The following is a 19476-nucleotide window of genomic DNA, read 5'->3' on the forward strand; positions in this document are numbered from 1 at the left end:
CTTATGGTTTAGTCACAGGAAATCGTTACAAAGGACTATTCCTCCTTCCAGGGTCCCTTGTAAATCAGCTGCCCCATGAAGATGGAACATGAAATTTTGTGGGGATGCCAGACTTCCCACCTTCCTACAGAGGAAGGTCTTTTCAGGGTAACTGTTTTGAAAATTTTTTTAAATTTATTTTATCCTGGCACAGTGGCTCATGCTTGTAATCTCAGCACTTTGGGAGGCCAAGGCAGGAGGATCACTTGAGCTCAGGAGTTGAGGGACCAGCCTGGACAATATAGCAAGATCCCATGTTTTAAAAAGATTATTTTAAACATTGAGGTATCACCTGGATAAATTGCATACAGATGTTTATACCCATGGAATCACCACCATTATCAAAATGTAGAATAATATTACCATCACTCTGTAAGGTTCCTGCCTGCCTCATCCTGGGAAGGAGCTCCCCAGCACCACCCCAGGCAATCTCCTTTCTGCCTTCTAACCCCCATACGTGAGTTTCATGCAAATGTAATCATAGCAGTGGTGTACTGATAAATGTCTGACAACCAGCTCTCAAAACAGAAAGAAGCAGCAGAAGCAGCAGCAGAAGAAGAAGAATGAGAAGAAAGAAGAAGAGGTGGAGGAGGAGGAGGAGGAAGAGGAGGAAGAGGGGAGAGGAAGGAAGAGGAGGAGGAGGAGGAAGAGGAGGAACCCTGATCTGTACCTTTGTCAATTTTTCTAGCAATCGCCACTGCCGATTTGAAGCTATCAAGGTGTGATTATTGAACATGGTATTGGAAATATATGTACAGTAGAACACAATTATATATATTATTTCCACCAAATGGATACAATAGATGCAAATAATCTCAATTGCATAGAGAAGAGTAAAAATGCTGTAAAATAATTAGGAAGTGATGAGGTTTGAGTATTTACTACCTTTATTTTATATGCAATTTATTTAGTTGTAAGTTTATATAATTTAATTTTAAATAAAGCATGTATTTAATGATTGGATTGCAAAATTCCTCAAAATGTATGGAATAACTTGTTCTCATGAGCTAGTATGAGCTGTCTTTATCACACTCCCAAATCATGCACACTGTGTATTATTCTCTTGTGTGGGCTTAGTTCACTCAACACTCTGTGTGATTCATTATTGTCATTCTTTTTTTGAGTCAGAATCTTGCTTGGTTGCCCAGGCTGGAGTGCAGTAGCATAATCAAGGCTCACTACAGCCTCAACTTCCTGGGCTTAGGTGAACCTCCCACCTCAGCCTCCCAACTAGCAGGGACCACAGTTTCCTGCAGTCATATTGGGCTAATTTTTGTATTTTTTGTAGAGATGGGGTTTCACCATGTTGCCCAGGCTGGTCTTGAACTCCTGGCCTTAAGCAATCCTCTGACCTCGGCCTCCCAAGGTGCTAAAATTACAGGCATGAGCCACCATGCCAGCCCATTCCTGTCATTCTGTGTAACAGTCATTTGTTCTTTTGTTGTTGGTGTGTGGTGTTCTATTGTATGGACAGACCACAATATTCATTCTCCTGTTGATGGCCATTGGGCTGCTTCTTGGTTTTGGCTACTAATTACTTTCAATTTTAAAGCTGCTTATAATCATTCATGTACACATATTTTTGTAGATATATGTGTTTATTTCTCTTGAGTTTATACCTAGGAGTGGGTTTGCCAGGTGTTGGACAGGCATTTGTTTTCAGAAGATAATGCTAAATGGTTTTACCAATCACCCACTGGACCCTTGCCATCTGCAGTGCTTGAATGTTCCCTGGCTCCACTTCCTTGCTCCTACTTGCTACTGTCGGGCTCTAAAATTTTAGCCATTCTGGTGAATGCGTAGTGATGATCTCAGAACAATTTTAATTTGCATTTCCCTGAAAAGTTGAGTTGTCATTAGGTTTGGACTAAGTGATCCGCCCCTCTTGGCCTCTCAAAGTGCTTGGATTATAGGCATGAGCCGCCATGCCCAGCCCATATTTTTCAATTATAAAAACCGTGAATACTAAGTAAAGAAAATGTTGGAAACACAAGAAAGTACAGAAAAGAAGAAAAACGTTGTTCATGATCTCATCTCCCGATGTCAATTATTATTAACAATGTCCACACACATTTTTCCCACTTTACATTATAATAAACCATTCATAGCTCTTTAACATCATGTTTTTTAATGGTTGCATTCCATTTTGTGGATATATCAAAATGTATTTAACAACAAAATAGCATTCTTTATCTGCTTTCCACTTAATATTTCCCATGGTTTGTGGACATTTAAGATTCATAAATCTTGCACAGATTTTTGTGCCACAGGAAGGAGATGCCAGAACTTGCCTACTTATCATTTGTTGAGCACTGAATCTCTGACCACTGACAGGACTGTCTGGCTCCTAGTTGTTTATGGGCAAAGAAGTGATTCTGAAAGTAAACAGGGAAAGAAACAAAAGTCCCTAATTAGGCCAGGCGCAGTGGCTTATGCCTATAATCCTAGCACTTTGGGAGGCTGAGGCAAGAGGATCACTTGAGGCCAGGGGTTCAAGACCAGCCTGGCCAACATGGTGAAACCCTATCTCTACTAAAAATACAAAAAATTAGCCGGGCGTGATGGCACACCCCTGTAGTCCCAGCTAGTAGGGAGACTGAAGCAGGGAGGCAGAGGTTGCAGTGAGCCAAGATGGCACCACTGCACTCCAGCCTGGGCAGCAGAGCAAGATTCTGTTAAAAAAAAAAAAAAATTAGCTGGGAATGGTTGCATGAGCCTGTAATCCCAGCTACTCCGGAGGCTGAGGCAGGAGAATCACTTAAACCCAGGAAGTGGAGATTGCAGTGAGTGGAGATACTGCACCAGTGCACTCCAGCCTGGCGACAGCGTGAGATTCCATCTCAAAAAAGAAAACAAACAAACAAAAAAGTCCCTAATTAGACTTAAAATGTCTAAAACGTATTATAAGTTTAATTCCTTATTCTTATCATTCACTCAATTATCACTCATTCATTTTATATTATTTACAGCTAGACATAGCTGGGCTTTTGACTCAACTCTGTCACTTACCAGCTGAGGGACTTTATGCCAGTGACTTGTTTCTCTTGGCCTGTTTTACCATCTGTAAGATGGGTAATAATGCCTGTCCGTGTTGTTAAGAGATTAAACTTAAGAGCATGAAGCACCTTTCCCATCTGACCTTTGAATCTCCTCTCTTCTGTTGGTTGAGCAACATGGCAGGCTTGAATGAATTATCCACAGAGTGGCCTGTAATTTGGTTTTGTTGATGAGTAGATGAAGACACAGAGAATGCAACTGGCGGAAAACACAGTGGCTTATGGGCTCAGAACTAGAGCCAGAAGAAGAACATGGGTCTTTGTTGCTTCCAGTGGTCTAACATGTCTCATGTAGGTCTTCCGCCCAGTGGAGTTCAGAAGGCCATGCAAGCATATCTCACTCTTCGCCATGTCTTTATGTGGGAGTGGTCAAACATCATTTCAATTTCAGAGCTGCACTTAGGAAAATGACCACTAAGACTCTTATCTTTTTCCCCTGTAACTTCAGCAATGCTTCTTAAAGAGTTTTCATTTTTGTCTAGTTGCTACTTTCTTATTCCTCCCAATGCTTTTCTCTGGGTCTAAGAATGAAAGAAGAAGCCCTTTTGAGTTCTGCAGCACTAACCATGTCACCTCAGTGACTTCCATGGACCATTAGGCAGCCAGTCAGCAGCACTTATGTCCTTGCTATCAGCAGGGTATGGAATATGGCGGAGGAGAAGTCATTTCTCTCCTGCTGATTCAACATTCATTAACGTGTTAGCAACAGAGGAGGCATTGTTAACTGCAGCTCCCATCTGAGCTACGGACTTCTAGAAAGATTAATGCTCTCTTCAATATGAAACAACAACAAAATGGTTACAACCAGTCCTTTCAGCAAAGAAGGCAAGGATCTGCTGTTGTACTCCTCCCAGACCCCCTGCTTCTCCTATTTCGACCACATTTGAAAAAGGATTTCTCTGTTTCTACCACAAATAGTACTCTATTGTCCAGCACATTGCAGCAACTTAATTTCTTTTGTGCGTGAACCTTTTTGACAACCAGTAGGCACTGGAGAAACTGATACCATCCAGGGTCCATAATCTTCTTCTTCTTTTTTTTTTTTCCAAGATGGAGTTTTGCTCTTTCACCCAGGCTGGAGTGAAGTGGTGCAATCTCATCTCCCTGCAAACTCTGTCACCCCTACCTGCCCCGGTTCAGTGATTCTCCTGCCTCAGCCTCCTGAGTAGCTGGGATTACAGGTGCCCACCACCATGCCCAGCTAATTTTCATATTTTTAGTAGAGACAGGGTTTCTCCATGTTGGCCAGTCTGGTCTCCAACTCCTGACCTCAGGTGATCCGCCCGCCTCGGCCTCCTAAAGTGCTGGGATTACAGGCATGAGCCACTGTGCCAGGTCTCCATCATCTTCTTTACAGTGAAGTTCAAATGGTCTCAACTTCCTCACTTCTTTACTTACCTCTTAATCCCCTACCATTTAGGATTGGCCCTTGACACTGCCCTGAGCCTGTTCCTGCCAAGATCACAATGTCAATAAACGCTGTGGTCACTCTTCTGTTCTCCTCTTCTCTGACCTCCCTATGGTGTTACCCAACCTGCAGTCACTTTCTGCCTCTTGAAAAGTTCCATTCCTCAGCTTCCTGGTCTGCAAATATTCCTCCTTCCTCTTGCATTTTTGGCACCTCCTTATCACTCTTCCTGGGCTGTTCTTTTCTCTGCCAACTCTTCAGCTCAGATGTTGCCAAACACTTTCTTTTTTTCTTTCTGCCGTGGAACCTTTTTAAAAAAAAAAAATGAGATTTTACGTATATTTGAACCCAATATAAAACACAGAAAACCACAGTTGCTATGGTTGAAATAGTGGGTGGCACTTTCCCTCCTCTTATCTCGTCTCGCAGAATCCCCAAGAGCTCCCCTCCAGAATCCTGGGTCTCTGAGAAGCCACAGCCTATGTGATGAGGTTCTATGGGGGTCTTCATGCCTCACTCCACTCATGCGTCCTGGATGGCCCCAACCCTCCTGGCATGACAATGACTATCCTTTACTCCAAATGGGCTGTATGTGGAGCACACTAATGCTCTTTTCTTTCTTCAATGCTTCTTTCAAGCATTTGAAAAATGAGACTTAAGAGGCAGACGGAGAGTGAAAAATGTCAGCTTTATTACTGACAAAGCTGCACAGAGAATGTCTTTAAATCATTAGCTTAATGGGTTTGCTCTCTTTCCTAGAGTTAACTCTCCCATCAGTCCTGGGCAGAACGGGAATTCCCGGGCATTTATACAGAAGAGAAGGGATGAAGTTCTCCCAAACTTACCAATCAAAAGTCACTCTTTCTCCCATGGGGAAGAGTGGGCACAGACACCAGGAACACTAACCTCAGCCAACAAAGATGGCTCACTCCCTGGGGGTGTCTTGTGGTTTGTGAGGCACTGAGGCGTTTAGTGTACGAGGAACCGTGCTACCAGGCATCCTCAAAGACATAGAACAACTCAACACATGAAAGAATCAGCCGGGTGCGGTGGCTCACACCTGTAATCCCAGCACTTTGGGAGGCCGAGGCAGGTGGATCACCTGAGGTCAGGAGTTCAAGACCAGCCTGGCCAACATGGTGAAACCCCATCTCTACAAAACTATGAAAATTAGCCAGGCAGGATGGCAGGTGTCTGTAATCCCAGCTACTCAGGAGGCTGAGGCAGGAGAATCACCTGAACCCAGGAGGCAGAGGTTTGAGCCAAAATCGCACCATTACACTGCAGCCTAGGCTAGAGTGAGACTCCGTCAAAAAAAAAAAAAAGAAAAGAATTCTCCTGAATCTTGCATGACCTTTGAAAATCCCATCGGACATTCCATATATAAGTGAATGAGGGTAAAATTATCTGTATCTAGGCTGGGTGCCGTGGCTCATGCCTTTAATCCCAGCACCTTGGGAGGCCAAGGCAGGGGGATCACCTGAGGTCAGGAGTTCAAGACCAGCCTGGTCAACATGGTGAATCCCCGCCTCTACTAAAAATACAAAAATTAGCTGGGTGTGGTGGTGCACGACTGCAATCTCAGCTACTCAGGAGTCTGAGGCAGGAGAATCACTTGAGCCTGGGAGGCGGAGGTTGCAATGAGCTGAAATTGTGCCACTGCACTCCAGCTTGGGCGACAGAGTGAGATTCCGTCCAAAAAAAAAAAAAAAAAAATTTATCTGTTTCTAGAACATTACTCCATTTTTACATACTGAAAGAACTTTTTGCACAGTTTTTTTCTTTTCTTTTCTTTTCTCTTTTTTCTTTTTGAGATAGCGTGTTACTCTGTTGCCCAGGCTGGAGTGCAGTGGCGCAATCTCAGCTCACACTGCAACCTCTGCATCTCGAGTTCAAGCGATTCCGGCACCTCAGCCTCCTGAATAGCTGGGATCACAGGTGTAAGCCACCACACCTGGCTAATTTTTGTATTTTTAGTAGAGATGGGGTTTCGCCATGTTGGCCAGGCTGGTCTCAAACTCCTGACTTCAAGTGATCCACCTGCCTCGGCCTCCCATGGTGCTGGGATTACAGACATGAGCGACCATGCCCTGCCTTTTACAGTTTTTATACGCACTATATACTGCATTTTCTAGAAAAGCAAATACTACACAAATTGAATGTTGATTATACTTTCACAGATTGTGAACTTACCTGAGGGTTGTTCAATAATTTAGAAAATTATGAAATTTTCTGATGACAATGGCTGCTGTAGTATTTTCATCATTGATGCAGTAACACATTCCTGTATTGGTTGGTATCTGTGGCTGTTACACTTACAGTGAGAACATCTGACTCCTCCTTTGTGGCTTCCAGTAAACTCCCACCCAAATACTGCTCAGATGCATGCGACTCCCTGCAGGCGCCATCGTTCTCTTTCCCCCTGGCCTTTGCACTTCCTGTGCTTCCTGCATTTCTCTGAGGAGTGCCCCTGAGTATGAAGGAGGAGTCCCTCCTCCACGATTCCAGAGTATTGCTCACACTGCATCTGAGTCTCTGTCTGTCTGCTGCCTCTGCCACCAGACCTTGAGTTCTGCCAGGGTAAGGAGCCATGCACACTGCTGGCTTCTGCATCCCTAGTGCCTGACCCAGGGTGAGGCACATGATAAGCAACCCTTCCCTCGATATATATCTTCACATCAAGAGAGATAGCATCTCTCTGAAAAACTATAACTCTGGGACATCAGGAACTAATGGCGGAATCTTCCCATCAAAGCCAATCACAGGCAAACTAAGGTGAAATAAAGGTCTCGGGGAAAAGGAAATTTTTTCTCCCAAGATGATCTTAGGAGGCCTTGCCTTTCATTCTTTAGTGTTTCTGCCAGGAAATCAATTGTTAAATTATTCATTGAGTCAGATCAGGTCATTTTGAAAGTAATCTTCAGAGCGAGTGAACCTTTATCAAAGTTGACATTATTCCTGATATCTGAACAGATTAGTTTTATAATTTAATACTTAATCTGTCCACAAAACACAATGAGAAAAAAGATGCTGCAGCAATCTGGGTATTGAAGGACTCGCCTTCTTGATTGTTTTTATTCTCTTTTTACCTTATCAGGTGAATAAAACTTGAAAGTAATAAAAAGAGACTCATAAAACAACGCTCATTTTGATTTATACTTCTAACCCCTTAATTATCAGCAGCTTAACTGCCTCTCCTGATTTCTATCTGACTTCAGGCTGAGCGACAGGGTGCACTCATTGACTCAGAGACACTGGCAGGAATCTTAGAGGTCATCCGTACCTGTAAGTCAGACCAGGTGGGTTCAAAGTCACCAAGGTGAAGCTGCACGAGTGGATTCTGCTCTTGACTCCTTAGTTTGAGGCCTTAGAGAGGCACCCCCGTCAGAACTTCCTTTTCTTTCTTTTAAATTTAACAGAAGCCGGGTCTCCCTATGTTGCCCTGGTCTTAAACTCCTGCGCTGGGGGGATTCTCTGACTTCAGCCTCCCAAAGTGTTGGGATTACAGGTGTGAGTCACCGCTCCCAACCTGAACTTCGTTTACTTCAATGGTAAAATAGGGGTAAGAGTGTCTACTTTGCAGGGTTGTTGGGAGAATTGAAAGAACGATGGATAAATGGCGCGTGAAACCAAGGAAATGCTCAACGAAGGTTAGCTTTCTCTCCAAAGGGACGCACAATCACTGTGCTTTCCTCTCTTCTACTCCTTACACATTATCTTTGGCCTTAAACCACACTGGAACATCTCATTTCCTCTTTTAATTCAATCTCTCTGTTAGAATTTGGGTCTTCCTCAGAAAGTCTGTAAGGTGGTGACTGCATATTTATTCCAGTAGAACTAGGGAGATTTGGGTGTTTAATAAAAACCATGGATGGCCGGGCATGGTTGCTCATACCTGTAACCCTAGCACTTTGGGAGGCCGAGCTGGGAGGATCGCTTGCATCCAGGAGTTTGAGACCACCCTCGGCAACATAGCAGAGACTCCTGTCTGTACAAAAAAATACAAAAATTAGCCAGGTGTGGTGGTGTGCCACTGTAGTCTTCACTACTCAAGAGGCTGAGGTGGGAGGGTTTCTTGTGCTGGAGAGGATGAGGCTGCAGTGAACTGTGATGGCACCACTGTACTTCCAACCTAGGTGATAGAGGAAACCCTGTCTCCAAAAAAAAAAAAAAAAAGAATAGTTTAAAAATTAAAAAGAAAAAATATAGGTATGGCTCAAAGAGTGAGATTTTCTTCATTAAGACTTCCAGTGACTGGAATTTTGGAAAAAATTCAGCTTTACCTTTTGCAAAGACCCCAATTCTATTTACAAAGAGAACCAGACTCCACACCATTCATCAAGCTGCAAAGCACTTAGCATTTTTAGTTGTCCAGGATTCACTTATAGATTACCTTGTTCCACAGGCCAGAATGACAGCTCTTCCATGTGGATTATCAGCAACATAAGGCCAGGGGCCATGTCTGTCTACATCGCTGTATCTCTTAGGACAGTGCCTGATACCTAGTAGGTGTTCAAAAATATAACTGCCAAACGAATGAATATATCTCGCCCATTCATGGAATCATAGTATTGAAATTGACTTGCTACTTAGGAGGATATGATCAATAGTTTTATATCCCCCAAAGCTTTCTGTAGCCCAAGGAATTTTCCATGTGCTAACCTGATGATGACTGATAAAACAGCTATATTTTGGGAGCTCTCTACGTACAGAACAAAGTTCACTTTGCTTTGCTGTACTTCACAGCTCAGCCTTGATTAGACAGTTAGAGGAGATTCAGGAGAATTTGTGCCAGGGAGAAAGCCAATTAAAGCCCGAATGGAAAGAAATTAATGGCCTGCAGTAATTCTGTGGTCTGAGGGCAAAGTCTCAAATCTTTCCCTCCCTAAAGCCAGTGCTGGGTTTTCCAACCTTCTCAATGCTTTTGTAAAGCATTTTTGTTGTTGTTGTTGTTAATGTTGAAATTCCTAGTGAAATACTGGCCATTCAGACAACTGTTTATAGCCCTTACTTTAGTAAATGAGAAAATCTGAGAAATGTCTTCCTTTGTGTTAATTTTACCAGATTTATACCTTGGCAAGTCACTGCGTGGAATTGGAACAGTTTGGGAATCAAATATATAGTAACTGGAACAACCCTATCATTATTACCAGTTTTAAATGACTGTGGCTGTTATCAGCTGAAATGTTATAGGAAGATCTCAATTAATTGGACATGAGCCTTCCAGGAATTGCAAGTAATTTGATAAAACATAACACGACAGAATGACATCATTTAACCAAGTTCCCGTAAGGGTCTATATCCATGCTGTATGCTCAGGACTCATTTGGTCTATATTTTGCCTATTGCTATCACTAATATCTCCCTACAGTTTTAAAAATGAGAAGTGGCCAGGTGCTGTGGCTCATGGCGAGATCCTGTATCTATTTAAAAAAAAAGAAGAAGAAAAAGAAAGGAAGAAAGAAAGAAAGAAAAGCAAAGCAAAGAAAAGTGGCTAGAGCCACTTTGAAACTAAAATTTTAATTTAATTGAAATGTGAATGTAAATTTATTAAATATTCCAGCTCAATAATATTTTGAGTCATGAATGCATTTTTATTATGACATATTTTAAACATCCAGAAAAGTACAGAGTATGATAAACCACCTACATAAATGAACACATTGTTAATTTTTTGATGTCTTTATTTCAGATATTTTTAAAGAAGTAATGCATTAAAGATAAAATTGAATGGCCGGGCGCAGTGGATCACATCTGTAATCCCAGCACCTTGGAAGGCCAAGGCAGGGGGATCAACTAGGGTCAGAAGTTCGAGACCAGCCTGGTGCAATATGGTGAAACCCCGTCTCTACTAAAAATACAAAAATTAGCTGGGCGTCGTGGTAGGTGCCTGTAATCCCAGCTACTCAGGAGGCTGAGGCAGGAGAATTGTTTGAACCTGGGAGTCAGACGTTGCAGTGAGCCAAGATCGCACCACTGTACTCCAGTCTGGGTGAAAGAATGAGACTCCGTCTCAAAAAAGAAAAAAAAAAGATACAACTGAAAACCTCTCTTTCCCCATTCCAGAAGCTTCTGTATCCTTCTCATCCATGTCGTTATAGTTTATTTATGAACAACACGTAGCATTCTTTGAATATTTAAACAAATTGCATTATACTATATATAATTATTAACATATTAATATTAATATTATGTATAGTATATGGCATTATACTATATATAATATAGTATTAATATATTAGAATATATTAGGAATATAATAGTACTAAAATAATTATATTATAACATATAATTTTTTTTTTTTGAGGTTGAGTTTCACCCTGTCCCCCAGGCTGGAATGCAGTGGTGCTATCTCAGCTGACCGCAACCTCCCTCTCCTGGGTTCAAGCAATTCTCCTGCTGCAGCCTCCCGAGTAGCTGGGATTACAGGAGCACACAACCATACCTGGCTAATTTTTTTGTATTGTTAGTAGAGACGGGGTTTAGCCACGTTGGCCAGGCTGGTCTCAAACTGCTGACTTCGGGTAATCTGCCCGCCTTGACCTCCCAAAGTGCTGGGATTACAGGCGTCAGGGATTACAGTATAATAATTAAATATATTATTATACTAATATAACATATTAGTAATATAATTACTAATAGAATAATATATTACATATAGTATAATGCCATAAACTATAGATAATATGTTATTAATATATTACACTAATATACTATTAATATAAATATATATTATATTATATATAATATGCCATTTGTTTACATATTCAAAAAAGCTATATATTGCTCATAAACTATAAAAACATGAATATATAATATAATATATTATAATATGTAAAATATATATAACAATTTTATATAATATATAGAATATATAGTATATTATATTGTGCTACATTATATGTAATACAGCTACATAACATAATAATATATACTATATTCTTAACATATAATATATAGTATATGTTATATATATAATACTACATATATATACAAAACTCTGCAACTTGTTTTTTTTCAGTTGTTATAATTTTGGGCCCTATCTATACGTATACATATGTTTAGCAAACCTCCTAGGTTCGATACATAAAAACAAATGTCAGACTGGACACAGTGGCTCGCACCTGTAATCTCAGCACTTTGGGAGGCTGAGGCAGGAGGATTGCTTGAGCCCTGCAGTTCAATACCAGCCTGGGCAACGTAGTGAGACCCTGTCTCTACAGTAAATAAAACATTAGCCGGGTGTGGTGGTGCACACCTGCGGTTCCAGCTACTCAGGAGGCTGAGGCAGGAGCATCCCTTGAGCCCAGGAGGTCCAGGCGGCAGTGAGCCATGATTGCATATTATTCTCCATCCTGGATGACAGAGTGACACCCTGTCTCAAACAAACAAAACCCCCAAATTTTGTATCTAAATAAGTTTTATTCACTTTTAACCCCTCTAGAGAGTTTCAAATTATAAATATGCCACAATGTATTTATCTAGTGCCCTAAGGCTGATAAGTTTGGATTGTTTCTAATTTTTTCCCGTTAAAAATAAAGCTGTAATGCACATCTTGGCATATTTTTTGGGGGGAATATGTGTGAGAATTTCTCTATAGTCATTCATATTTCTTATGATTCCTGATATGTTTGGGCTTCTTTTTACTTATTTAGCTTTTTTTTATAGTTTTTTTTTTTTTTTTTTTTTTGAAACAGGGTCTCACTCTGTCGCCCCGGCTGGAGTACAGTGGTATGATCTCGGCTCACTGCAAATTCCCCTTTGGGTTCAAGCAATTCTCCTGCCTCAGCCTCCCGAGTAGCTGGGATTACAGGCGCCCGCCACCACGCTGGGCTAATTTTGTATTTTCAGTAGAGATGGGGTTTTACTATGTTGGCCAGGCTGGTCTCAAACTCCTAGCCTCAGGTGATCCGCCTGCCTCGGCCTCCCAAAGTGTTGGGATTACAGGCGTGAGCCACCGCCTGTAATGTGTACCATGCTTTTTCTTTGCTTCTTCATCCACTCTTTGCCCTTCCCTTGTTTAGAAGTTAAACATTTGATTTATTTTCATTGGTGGTTAATTATTAGCATGCATGATTACAGGTTTAGAGCTAACGAAAACCTCTATTATTTCCTCAAACAGTACAAGGAACTTTGCATGCTTTTACTCCTAAAACCTTCTCCCGTCTTCCGTAATATTGTTGGGCAATATTTTAGTTTCACTTACAAAATAAAAATAAATCCTCCCAGTTGTTCTTCATTATTGTTAGTTACCATGATTTTACAGCAAAGATTATTTAGATTTATCAACTTTTTAATCAATTCCTGACTCATCATTGGCTTTTCGCGTTATACACCTTCCTTATAGGTTTGGTTTCTTACTAGCTGAGATATCATCTTTGTTATTTCTCTTAATAAGGAATTGTTTGCAGTAAAATTCCCTAAACTTTTGTGTCTGTAATATCTTTTTCTGCTCACTCTTGCATAGTGATTTGGCATGTATGCCTGATGCTACCTCCCTCCTCTTGTCTCTATCGGCCCTCTAGGACTCCTGGTAAATATATGCTGAATCTGTTCCTTCTATATGAACTGTTCTCTGACTTTCTTTCACACGTTTCACCTCTTTATGAACTGCATTTTGGATGGTTTCCTCAAATCTACCTTTTAGTTTATTAGTTCTCTCTTTAGTGTATTGTATAATGTGTTCGTTGAAGTTTTATTTTTAATGACTCTCATTTTATTTCTAGTTAAGTTGAATTTTTTTTTTAATTTCACAGTTCCCCCCACTCCTAGCTTTGTGTTGTATTCTTTCATTTTCTTTTGTTTCTTTCTTTCATGTGTTTTATTCCTGTATACTATTGCCTGTTTGAATATATGATCTTAAGATCTCTTTGAGATTGCTTCATATGTACAGTTCTTGGTTCTAAATTCTGTTGCATGTGCTGCACCTACTAATTTTCTCTTACAGCGGTTATTTACTTCATGAACTTAGTAATTTTTTTTTTTTTTTTTACCATGAGCTTATCTTTGCGGGGAGTGGTTTTCTGTGAAATGCATGTGCTTGTTCCAGACCTTATAGATTCCGGACCAGTTTTTTGTTTTGTTTTGTTGGATTTTTGTTTTGTTTTGCTTTTTGTTTTTGAGACAGAGTCTTGCTTTTTTTGCCCAAGTTGGAATGCAGTGGTGCTGTCACGGCTCACTGCAGCCTGGACCTCCTGGGCTCAAGTGATCCTCCTGCCTCTGTCTCCCAAAGTGCTGGGGTCACCAGTGGGAGCTACCTGCCCGACCAGCTTTATGTTTGTTTCTTAGAATGGGTTCTTTCGACTGATTAGTAGCATGGATTAAGACCACAGGTTTGTATATGATGCAGGTGGATGTTCTGCTCTTTTTCGAGTGATTCTTTTTTTTTCTTAAGATAGGGTCTCACTTACCCAGGCTGGAGTGCAGTGGTGTGATCATAGCTCCCTGCAGTCTCAACCTCCCAGACTCAAGTGATCCTCCCGCCTCAGCCTCCTGAGTAGCTGGGACTACCAGCATGAACTACCATGCTGGGCTCATTTCTTAAAGTTTTAGTAGAGATGTGGTCTTACTATTTTGCCCAGGCTGGTCTCGAACAACTGGACTTAAGTAATCCTCCTGCCTCAGCCTCCTGAAGTGTTGGGATTACAGGCATGAGTCACCGTGCCCAGCCTGATTCTCTTACTTTCTATGGCCCTGGAATATGGTCAACTTTCTTTCTGTGTTTCTGGCTAATAAAAGGACTTCTGTTGCCTGTTTCTTGGTGCTCAGCTTTACGCTGGGGTGAGGGGATGGTCAGTTCCAGCTCCCCACCTCTCATAGGGTGAGAGGTTCTGAGGATTTGTTTAATCACCAGTCTCTGCTGTGTTCATCTAGCTCCAAATACCCTCATGGACTATTTCTTTTTAGCTCCTGCTCCCTGCTCTGAAGTCTGGGGGATATTCTTTTCTTATTTTCAGAATTGGCCAGGTATTTAAAAACTGGGACAAAGGGGTTAAATTTTACCCAGCATTTCTATGTGATGAGAATGGAAGAGTCTCCCCATCTGCAAAATTAATGAGAAGTTCAGTAATCAGTGATTCCATTTTTGTGTATAGGATATTACTTGCCCCTTTTGAGCCTTGAGATCCTTAACTGTGTTTGGGAATAATGTTAATATCTACCTATTAGGATTGTTGTGAAGATTAAAGAAAGCAGATAATAGAAGTGTTACCTAGAGATGAGCTAGCGTCTTGCTACTCCCTTATTTTTAGATAAAATGTTCTTAAACCCCAGCCCTCATGCGGTGAGTGGGGAGGTGGTGGGGCTTACCTTCTTCTGCTCATCTTGGCTTTTGAGTTTCTGCCTGTGGTGAATTAATTCTGTTTAAGTATTGCCTCTATGTCTTAAACATGCTGGGCCGGGCACAATGGCTCACGCCTGTAATCCCAGCACTTAGGGAGACCGAGGTCAGCAGATCACCTGAAGTCAGGAGTTGGAGACCAGCCTGGCCAACGTGGTGAAACCCCGTCTCTACTAAAAATACCAAGAAAATTTAGCTGGGTATGGTGGTGCCCGCCTGTAATGCCAGCTACTCTGGAGCCTGAGGCAGGAGAATCGCTTGAACCCAGGAGGCAGAGGTTGCAGTGGGCCGAGATCTGCCCAGGGAGACAAGAGCGAAACTCCATCTCAAAAACAAATAACGAAAAACAAAAAACAAAAACAAAACACACAAAACAGCATGCTGGTCCTCTTCCATAATGGGTTTCCCTATGTGGGAATTTTTTTTTTTTTTTTTTTTTTTTGAGACGGTGTCTCACTCTGTCGCCCAGGCTACAGTTTAGTGGCGCGATCTCGGTTCAGTAGCTGAGATTATAGGCATGAACCACCACACCTGACTAATTTTTGTATTTTTAGTAGAGACGGGGTTTCACCATGTTGGCCAGACTAATCTCAAACTCCTGACCTCAGGTGATCTGCCTGCCTCGGCCTCTCAAAGTGCTCTGATTACACGCATGAGCCACCGCGCCCAGCCCATGTGGAAAAATGTTACAAAAAAAAAAAAATCACCAAAACATAAGCCACCCTCTCTGTGCATTGTTACAGATACAATGCAAGACATTATACCGAAAATGGAAGGATCCCTTGATCATTTTAGCACCTTGAGATCCATCTACCACATATTGACTGAAACCCCCTACCCCCACCTCCCATGTTTCCTCTCGTCTCTCCTCCTCATTCCTTCTCTCTGTGTTTACCCTAGAACTCCACATTCTTCTCATTTCATGAGGCAGAGTAGTTTGGCTTTCTCTAGCTTTGAGCACCAAATTTCCTACTGCACTCACTTTGTGTAATTGAGCCAAGGTGCTCAGTGAACTTTCCAGATAAGAGACTCCCTGTCCTTAGAAGGAAGTTGCTATTTTAAATACCAAGTCTTTCATTCCTTTGTATGTAAAGCACCATAACTAGCACAAAATAAACACTCAACAAATGTTAAGCTAAAACGATATCATGATTTCCACTTCTAAAGTCTGTGATTCTTTCCTTCCCTCCCTCCCTCCTTTCTTTCTTCTTTCTCGCTCTTTCTTTCTTTCTCTCTCTCTCTTTCTTTCTTTCTTTCTTTCTTTCTTTCTTTCTTTCTTTCTTTCTTTCTTTCTTTCTTTTCTTTCTTTCTTTCTTTCTTTCTTTCTTTCTTTCTCTCTTTCTTTCTTTCTCTTTCTTTCTTTCTTTCTTTCTCTTATTTATATATTTTTTGAGACAAAGTCTTGCTCTGTCACCTAGGCTGGAATGCAGTGGCATGACTTTTCCTCACTGTAACTAACCTCTGCCTGCCGGGTCCAAGTCATCCTCCTACCTCAGCCTCTTGAGTACCTGGGACCACAGGCATGTGTCACCATGCCCAGCTATGTTTTGTAATTTTTGTAGAGATGGGGTTTCGCCATGTTGCCCAGGCCGGTCTTGAACCCCTGGGCTCAAGCGATCCGCCCACCTCGGCCTCTCAAAGTGCTGGAATTACAGGCATGAGCCACCACGCCTGGCCAAGTCTTTGATTCTAAATTAGATTTAATGACTGATTAAGCTGAATTGATTTCAAAAGGGAAGTATGGAGGCAAAACAGCGATCATTCCAAAGTTGAATTAAAATTATTATTATTATTTTTTGAGACGGAGTCTCACTCTGTTACCCAGGCTGGAGTGCAGTGGTGCGATCTCAGCTCACTGCAACCTCTGCCTGCCGGGTTCAAGCTATTCTCCTGCCTCAGCCTCCTGAGTAGCTGGGATTACAAACATGTGCCACCACGGCCGGCTAACTTTTTGTATTATTAATATAGACCACGGTGCCCGACTAGAATTAAAATTATTTTGTATTTACTTACATTCTTATTCCTTTACTAATGCATATGAATAAAGAAGATACAGATGGCTGCATGCAAACAGTGTATGATAATATTAAATTAAAAAAAAGAAAGAAGGCTGGGCATGGTGGCTCACGCCTATAATCCCAGCACTTTGGGAGGCCGAGGCGGGCAGACTGTCTGAGGTCGGGAGTTCAAGACCAGTCTGGCCAGCATGGTGAAACCCCGTCTCCACTAAAAATACAAAAATTAGTCAAGCGGGGTGGCGCATGCCCAGCTACTTGGGAAGCTGAGGCAGGAGAATCACTTGAATCTGGGAGAAGGAGGTTGCAGTGAGCTGAGATCACGCCACTGCACTCCAGCCTGGGCAACGGAGTGAGGCTCTGTCTCAAAAAAAAAAGAAAGTAGTCTGGGTGCTGTGGCTCATGCCTGTAATCCCAGCACTTCAGGAGGTCGAGGTGATCACCTGAGATCTGGAGTTTGAGACCAGCCTGGCCAACATGGTGAAACCCCTTCTCTATTAAAAATACAAAAATTAGCCACACATGGCAGTGGGCACCCGTAATCCCAGTTACTCACGAGGCTGAGGTAGGAGAATCACTTGAACTGGGGAGGTGGAGGTTGCAGTGAGCCAAGATCGCGCCACTGCACTCCAGCCTTGAGCGACAAGAGTGAAACTCCGTCTCAAAATAAATAAATACATAAATGTAAAAAGCACAAACTGATCTTATAAAAAGGCTGTCAATCTCATTTATAATCAGGGAAAATAAAAATAAAACCACCAGGAGACACCATTTTATTCTCACCAGAAGGGCAAAATTAAAGAATCTGATAGGCCAGGTACAGTGGCTCACACCTGTAATCTCAGCACTTTGGGAGGCTGAGGAAGGCAGATCACTTGAGGTCAGGAGTTCGAGATCAGCCTGGCCAACATGATGAAACCCCATCTCTACCAAAAATACAAAAATTAGCCAGGCATGGTGGTGCATACCTGTAATCCGAGTTACTTGGGTGGGTTGAGGCAGGAGAATCACTTGAACCTGGGAGGTGGCGGTTACAGTGAGGCAAGATCGCACATTGCACTCCAGCCTGGGCAACAAGAGCGAAACTGTGACTCACAAAAAAAAAAAAAAAAAAAGGAAATACAAAAATTAGCTGGACATGGTGGTGGGCACCTGTAATCCCAGCTACTTGGGAGGCTGAAGGAGAATCGCTTGAACCCGGGAGGTGGAGGTTTCAGTGAGCCAAGATTATATCACTGCACTTCAGCCTGGGCCACAGAGTAAGACTCTATCTTCAAAAAAAAAAAAAAGTCAGATAATAACAAGTGTTGGCTAAGATGTGGAGCAATGGTGATTCCCACACATTGCTATTGGGAGTGTTAATTAGCCCAACCATTTTAGGTAACAGTTTGCTATTATTTGGCAAAAGAGAAGAAATTCCTGTCCTTCTAGAGAAATTCTTACTCATGTGCACCTGAAGCTTGACAAAGTGGTCACACCAGCAGGGATCAAAATAGTCCCAAAGAAGAATCAACCCAAATGCCCAAAGTAGTAGAATGGATAAATAAATTGCATATTATTCCTGCAATGGTATCCCATACAGCTAGAGTAATAACAAAATTTTACAGCTGCACACGAAAACATGGATAAATCCTGCAATCAGAATATAAATAACAGAAGCAAGTCACAAAAGGACATCTAAATCATGAATTCTCTATAGAAAATGCAAAAACAGATAACAGTAGAATGAACCTATAGTCACAGCCAGTCAGTTCTATGTTCCTCTCTGTTTCTGTCCCTCTCTGCTGCCATCTTGAGATGCCCTTGGAGTCAAACTCGTAATTTGCTAGTGCAGGGCTTCCTTTGAGGGGTATATATACTTTATTCCTCTGGTTTCATTTGCTCATACATTCATTCAACAAGTACTGAGTACCAACTCTGCATACGGCACTGTTCTTAGTGCTGATGGCAAAACAAAAAGACAAAATTCTGCTTCTATCCTGGAGCTAACATTTTTTGGGGGGCAGAGGGGTGGGTAAAGGATGAGGGGGAGACAGTAAACAAAATAAAAATGTAAACTATACACACAGTAGATAGTGATAAGTACTGTGGGAAAAAATAAAGCCAGGAGAGATGGTAATTATAAGTAGGGTGGCCAGGAAAGAACTCCTTGTAATGGCAATATCTAAGCAAAGATTTGAAGGAATGAGGAAGGTAGTTCTGCCAGAATCTGGGGAAGTGCTTTCCAGATAGAGGGAACAGCAAGTGCGAGGGCCTGGAGGCACAGGCTTATCTCACCTGGGCATTTCAGAATCTGAGGAATATCTACTCCAAAAATCTCAAAATTTCCTTTCACTGTTACATGGTTCTTGCCACAAATATGACTCATGCTATGTTTACAACCAAGGAGAAACCTACAATTTGTGAGCCAGCATGTGCATGGTGCGTGTAGGAATAATCTTGACCTAAAGTAATAATCGAAGTCACATTTGGTTACTTCATTAATTTGTATCAGTTCCTTGGGGCTAGCATTAGTTACCATACAGAGCACAAATGTGAGAATCTGGTTTAAACTGCAGCTCTGCCACTCTGTGGACTTGAGCAATTTATTTAATCTTTCTGGGTGCAGAAAGATAAAAT

At 41.7% G+C, this 19476-nt stretch overlaps 1 long non-coding RNA gene across 1 annotated transcript in view; it reads right to left on the bottom strand.

The window, feature by feature from the left end:
* Positions 1-2150: 2150 nt before the first annotated feature.
* The window catches only part of LOC144341133 (uncharacterized), a 35677-nt gene continuing 18351 nt past the window's right edge, over positions 2151-19476 (bottom strand). The window contains exons 3-4 of the long non-coding RNA XR_013417799.1: positions 8399-8491; positions 2151-4810 (exon numbers count right to left, since the gene is read on the bottom strand). This is a non-coding gene — a long non-coding RNA (uncharacterized LOC144341133). The remainder of the gene's footprint in view (positions 4811-8398; positions 8492-19476) is intronic.

This window comes from Macaca mulatta, chromosome 5 (genome assembly GCF_049350105.2).
Source record: "Macaca mulatta isolate MMU2019108-1 chromosome 5, T2T-MMU8v2.0, whole genome shotgun sequence".
Classification (NCBI taxonomy): domain Eukaryota; kingdom Metazoa; phylum Chordata; class Mammalia; order Primates; family Cercopithecidae; genus Macaca; species Macaca mulatta.